Source organism: Centruroides sculpturatus, unplaced genomic scaffold, assembly GCF_000671375.1.
Source record: "Centruroides sculpturatus isolate CEXI.00-Female unplaced genomic scaffold, Cexi_2.0 scaffold191, whole genome shotgun sequence".
Taxonomy (NCBI): domain Eukaryota; kingdom Metazoa; phylum Arthropoda; class Arachnida; order Scorpiones; family Buthidae; genus Centruroides; species Centruroides sculpturatus.
This window is the reverse complement of record NW_019384365.1, coordinates 40,094-47,330: the sequence shown is the minus strand read 5'-3', so window position 1 is coordinate 47,330 and position 7,237 is coordinate 40,094. Positions and strand designations below refer to the sequence as shown.

Sequence of the window (7,237 nt, the reverse complement as noted above, 5' to 3'; positions counted from 1 at the left end):
GGCGGATAACCGAAAAGTATGAAAAAATCTATTATTAGTGTAGTATATTATTATATCCCATGTAATTAGTATATTAGTATATCGCTATTAACCTACTTTGCGTTGAATTTTCATCGATGTTAAGCCTAACAAAAATTTTTTAAAATAATAATCATCGCTATTGTATCGTTAAAAATTAGAAAGTTAAGCCTCGTTTAAATACTGGCTCCCTTTCATGGTCGATCCAGTGTTGCCAGCTAAAACACGTAAAAATAATATTAAAGTAGCCAAGACATAGACAAATATTGTAGCGCCACATCATTTGAAATTTGCCGACTAGGACAGTTGGTTAACCGAGGGGTTGGTTGATAGGGGGTCGGATAATCGAGGCTCTACTGTAATGATAGTAATCTATATGAAATATCAATTTATCATGAAAAATTGCTTAAAATGTAATTTATATATTTTCAACAATCTATCTAAGTTAGTTTACATATTAGATTATTTAGCCAATCTGATAACCATATTTGATCAGAAGATGTCAATTACCTCAAGATCTGATAATAGAATTATCTGGTTTTGGATAAATAAGGTAATTGCCAACTATTTGATTCTGAAACTGGTAAAACACAATGAATTAATTTAATTAATCCATTGGCAAACCAATAAAATTATCTACCAAGCTACTTTTATCAATGATTTCAGAATTTTTCAAAGCATTATCAGAATACCAATATTAAAAAACTTATTGCATGTAACTTAATATTTATACATTGTTCAAAATTAATGATAAAATTTTTTGCAATGTTTAGATAAGCACTTGTGGAAGCCTTGGCTGATTTCTGGCAACATGCCATGTGCACATCAGCCTGTGGTGACATTATAAACAATTTGATAAAGTAGTTATTTGTAAATAACAGTAACAAAGTACCTGGAGAAAATAACTTTTACTAGTGTTGTGCAATGACTTTAAAACTATCTGTTTAAAACTGTTTATGAACAATGGATTCATGCAATCATTGGTGATTGATTAATGGTTATATCTGGCCATAGGATGGCTTCCATAAATTACATAGCCTAATGGATATTCTTTATACAGCATTATGTAACTATACAATGTCTGAGGTTAGTTTTTTTTCATAGGAAAATAAAGAACTTTCCATTTTCCAGGTAGTTACAAAAATCTAAATCAATTACCTTGCCTATTCATAAAAAGTGCCATCAAGATAATTGATTTGAATTTTGTTCCTGTCTGCACAATATAAATTACCTAACCAACTAAAATTGGTGACTCACATGTGCATGTTTTAAGGCTAATAGGACCAATGAATAATAAAACCAAGACCAATTAAAATATTTTTCTCTAACAGGTGAAGTTTACAACTTGACCTTCAGTGCTGAATAAACCCATGTGTGTATAATTTAATTTTTTTTAAACTTTGAACTGTGTTCAGAAAATCATAATTCCTGTTTATATAGGAAATTAGTTTATAAAGTATAGTACTACTAAGGAGCTGTACTCTGTTTATGGCAAGTCTTTGTATTAGAAACTCTAGCAACAATAGGTTGTTCTTATATTATTTAATTTTATAGAGATCCAGGATTTGGCACATTACAAGAGCACCCTCTTGTAATACACCCGATAATTTATGGAAGCTCCTTAGTCTACTTTTTTTTTTTTTTTTTTACTCTTTCTGCCCTGTGGACACTAAGAAGCATCCGTGTAAAAATTAAAAACATTCTGTGCAATATCGATGAAATGAGATTTTTTGTTTTTTCCTGTAAAATTTATTTTTTGTTGCTTATATGGCTTTCACAGTATAGCAACATGTAGAATTCTCCTTAGGACTGCATGAAACATTCATAACATTGGTCCCCTCAAATTCATTAATTAGAAAATATCTTGCTTAAATAATTAAGAAATTTTTGGTGTTTATATGACAATCATATTTAAATTTCATATTCAGTGGTTACTCTAGAAATTTTAAAAAATTGTCAACCATTTTGCCAGTTTTAAATTTCTTCGCCACCAGTTTTACTTCTTTTTTATCTTTTAATGTTAAAAATAATGATTGACATTAGCAAACAAATAAGATTTAAGTATACAGTAGAGCGTCGATTTTCCGAATCAATTGGGGAGTGGCGTTGTTCGTATAACTGATATTTCGAATAACCGATTTATGTACAAAAAAATAGTTTAACGTATCCGATGTCGAAGTTTTTCTCCGTTGCGTGTCGATTTGCGTTGAATTTTCGTCGATGTTAAGCCTAACAAAGACTATTGTATCGTTAAAAATTATTTTTTTATTTTGTACAAACAAAATAAATATNGTACATACACAAACTAATGTATAACTACAAATATATTATAGTCAGACATTTTAAGAAATGAAATGATTTGAAAAATTATAAACAAATGATACATATAAATGCTACATTTAAAAAATTTTACAAGTTCAAAATAAATTATTATATTGCATAAAAAAGTGTTTCAAATAATTTGATAAAGTTATTTGTAATTTAAAAAAATTACATTTATATCTGATGATATGATTTTCAAATCAATGTGATAATGTTTTATTTAGAGCAAACCTAAATTATAATTTATATTATTCAAATATGTTAAAATATAATTTGATATACATTGTAAAAAATTAAATTTTAAATGTTAGTTATAAGAATGTTTTACATAAAAAATTTAATATACAATACAAAGAAAACTTAATGACAATATAATATAGTTAAAATCTAATCATCATTTTTTAGATAAGTTTGATATTGAATGTATAGATGCATAATATGTTCTTGTTTTTTAAGTAAACAGACAAATGTGAAACAATTTTTCTTATTAAGTACTGAATAATAACTGCATTAAACAAAACTGCATTTTTGCTTAACTTATGTGTTTTTGCAAAGGCGAATAATTTAGATGTGTCCAGTGACGCCACCAACCAGATTATTGTTCATGCAATTTTTTAAGTCACATGAACAACAATCCTTACGGGCTGATCCTTAAACTGGACCAATTGACTATCACCAATGCCCACTTCTTGGACATCAACATCAGGCTCAATGGAGAAGTGGTTGAAATTGGTATATATTATAAACCTAGCTACATCCCATGGTTTATACCGGCAAACTCAGCTGACCCTTACACTTATAAGGTCACAACATTCCGGGCGTTGGTTAGAAGAGAATATACGCACCCTTCTAGATGGAATGACACTATAATTGAACTACAAAATATAGAAAGCATCGCGATGGCACATGATTACAAAAAAGAACTAATACGAGAGCTAGCACATGCCTATTTCAGACCATGATACACAGGATACACCCATTACTCAAAAGGCTAGCAATGAAGATCAGAATCAAGAACCAGCCAACAGATGCACCAACTGTTGAATACAATCAATGATTTCAAGCTTTATATAAAGAAATTGCAACCAAAACTGGCACCAGATTAACATACCGAAGGTCCCCCAATATATATAAATTATTACGCAATGCAAAAGACAAACAGGACAATCTTAGGACTCCAGGGATATACAGTATTCCACTGAGAGATGACAGATTTAAGCAAGAAATGGTGTACATTGGCTCCATGAAGCATTCCATCCAACAGAGAATCAGGGAGCACAAATATGACATGTAGACCATGCTTGTTACACCACAGCCCTATCCACCTACGCCACTGACCCAGATATTCACACAGAACTATCCAACACCAGACTGATAAATAGAGATTCACCAGAATGATAAATAAATATTCATACTGACCACATCAGGGCCCTTGGAACCCTGGAAATATACAGGGCTGGCCGGGCAGGGAGATGTATAAACTCTAAAGATGGCAAAGTGCTTTCATACGCTTGGCGTTACATATGGGAAGAACAAGAAATCACCGACACTACAGAGTGCACACATGTTTGAATTTATTTTAAAACTCAACATTCCTTCAAGAATTGTTCTAAGATTGGAAACCAATTTTCTTTCTTGTAACCTGAAGCAGACCTCAAGTGAGACCGAAAACATATGTTTTATGATGTTTAAGCAGTACCAGAAAGTAAAGGTTAAACGAGTGAATACGAGAAAACTAAAATAATCCTAGTTTTCTATAAGTTCAAAGTTAAAAACTAATTTGAAATTAAATGAAAATAAATTTTCATAAAAATTAAATACTAGAACTTATTGTTTCAGTATCAAATCTTAATTAATTATAACTATCATTTGTGAAATACAACATTTTATCTTCAAAGTTATCATGATCAATTCTGAGCCAATCAATGAAACAAAATAATCAAAAAATGACAACAACAATGATAAAAGAATCTGTAATTCAACAACAAAAGTGATATGATCTATCTTAGGTGACACATTGAATTATCTGTCATAAGATCATATCAGGTGATAAAAAAAGGGTATAGTACTGAAATGATACAGAATACAATGAGACACCTTTTTTATCTAGCAATGGCTTTTAAACTTTTGTGTGCTAATATTTTCAGGTGTCTTAAATGTCCATCCTCAAGCAAAAACAGTTAATGAATACAGTAAAACAAAAATGTTAGCACAGAAGAAATTAAAAGCCATTGCTGGATGAAAAAAAGGTGTCTTGTTAATTATGTTGGTGCAGTTTTTGCAATGACAGCCATTGGTGGATTTAGGGGTGTGCAGGGTTTAGCTGCACTCTCTTCTGGGGAGTTTTCCTGAGTAAAGCTGGGTATCTTGTGTAGTAAAAAATTTTGTAAGGCATACTGTTACCTTTCTGCACCCCTCTAAAGATTTCTGGATGTTATTGATAGTGTCTACTGAAAAAAACCATACCAAGTTCTTTGGTCACCTGATAATTTTGTGAAAAATTCATAATCTTATGGCTATATAACCATAAGAAATCATAGATGAAATTTTATCACAGAATTTTCTTCAACAATTTAGAAATTCAGAAATGACATTTTTATTAATTCAAAACCATAAGGAAATTGTCAATCATAACTTTATTATGTATAGTGTTCAGGCGAATATTTTATTTATAGATTTTTCATATAATATTACTGTCTTGTACTTCTGATGGCCTTACTAAGGCAAAGATCCTTTAAAGATTTTTCATAAAATATTTTAAAAGAAAGGTTTAATAAAAAAGTTAATGTAATTTTTAATCATTAATATCTGTTAATAAAAGCTATAGCATTCAATTATAAATGTAACAAATAAATATATTAACAACATTCACTAAAATTATTAAACAATTTTTTTTTATTAATAACTTAATTGGCTTAAAATTAATGATGAGATATGTTTAAGTATTATAAAGAAAATGTCTGATCCTTATCAGCAATAAATTAATTTATAAGAATTTTTTATAGAGTTAGCAGACATCTTGATTATTCTTAAAATCTATATTAAAATATAAAATACCGTTTTATAAGTTGATTATATATTTAAAAATTTTTCTTGTTTTAAATAGAACTTAAAATATTTTTTAATAATGAAATAGCAAGATTAAAAATGAAATTTAAAATCAGAATGAAACTCCATTTTTACACCGAAGTGTTTAAAATTAAAACTTATCTAATATTGAATTATTACTGTAATATGAATATATTTATAATAAAATGAGCAATTATTTATTGTGACATCGTCACAATGCCAGGCTGCAATTTTTAATCATATTTTTAATTTATTTCATTTAAAATATATGCTCTCCACTCCAAATTAGTAGTGGCTTGTCCCCGTACATCATAATTTTCCTTTAACAATAAAGTCATACTGGTCATCTATCTAACCTTTCAGAAGAAAATTTTTTTAATTGAAAAAACATGACTTCCAGTTTGCATCAGAAGTTCATATATAGTTAATCGGGACCTCCTGCCCAAAGTTTCCATATCTGGTCTTGGATTTCATCTATCTAACTCTGTTCTCAAGATTAAGGAAAGACACAGATGGACAGACGACAGTTAAAATTTACAGATTTACAATTTTTTCAAATTGTAGCCCAACAAGAAAAAAGTTAATTATAAATGTCTAGATTTGTAAAATTTTGACATCTTAAATTTACAAAAAAATTTTTGTTCTAATTCTACTCAATTGATATAAATTTTTCAGTTATATGAAAATGTATAAAGATTGAATTCATAAAATATTATATTAAATAATTTGTATGGACTTGCAAAACCAGATACTAATAAATAGAAATAAGAATAGTCAAACTCTTATTTCAAATAGATCTGGGTGAAAAAGTCCAATATAATTTCTGATGGTCTAAAATCACATACCAACTCTTTATGGTTAGTGAGGAACATACCATCTGTTAAAACTGTTAGCAAAACTGATAACAAATTTAAATTTGATAATTGATATATTTTCATAACGACTATAATATACTTACCTATAACTAATACTACTTTTTAATTTATAATTCATATTTTAGTTATAACACTACTACTGCTGCTGCAACAACAACAACACTTTCACAAGTCCAACATTTATCCACCCAATCTTTAAAAATTACTCATATTGGATGTATTCATAAATCTAAAATTCTAAGGTTTCAGTTATTAATAAAAAATTTTTACATAGTATTGCCCCGTGTTCAAGGTACGAAGACCACTTAGCCACTGGTGGGTTTTTTTTTTACAAAAGTTTTGTTCTCAAAAGTTTTTTTTTTTACAAAAGTTTCATTCTCAAATGATTTTTAAGCAAAATCATTTGAGAACGATTTTGCTTAAAAGAGTAAGACAATCAACTTTAGATCAATTTCTTGTTCCTTACGGAAAGAGTTTGTTTGTTTGTTAAGTTATGGCAACGCAACACTTAGGCGATCTGCCTAGGGGAATGCCTTCTGGGAGGTGTTTTTAACGGAAACTGGTCCCTATTTAGGTATTACAGACGTGGAGAAAACCCGGAAAACTCCACGTGGCCAGCCCGTTTGAACGAGATGCGAACCCACGAACGAATTCCCCCGTGTTCAAGGTACGAAGACCACTTAGCCACTGGTGGGTTTTTTTTTACCGAAAGAGACTTCGACTGGAAGAATCTTCCAATGAAGTGCTACCCGTTATTTTTTGGAGGGGATTCCCCTTCTAAGCATTAAGGTTCGTACATCTCCACTTTTCTGCCACCAACTACAACAAACGAAGGTATGTACAGTGCTATTTTATTAAACAAAGTTTACATGTTTGTTGCTGTAACGATAGATACTACGTTTTCTTACATTTTCATCAAAGAAAATTACTGTATATTACAAATAAAATCACAA

The 7,237-nt window shown here is 29.6% G+C and overlaps 1 protein-coding gene and 1 non-coding gene across 2 annotated transcripts in view; both read right to left on the bottom strand.

The window, feature by feature from the left end:
• LOC111642369 (tyrosine-protein kinase CSK-like) overlaps positions 1–7,237 on the bottom strand; it is a 92,782-nt gene that overhangs the window by 51,724 nt on the left and 33,821 nt on the right. The gene's annotated exons all lie outside the window — the stretch shown is intronic.
• On the bottom strand, positions 6,134–6,288 carry LOC111642501. The gene has a single exon (XR_002759561.1). It is a non-coding gene; the product is annotated as a small nucleolar RNA SNORA79 (small nucleolar RNA).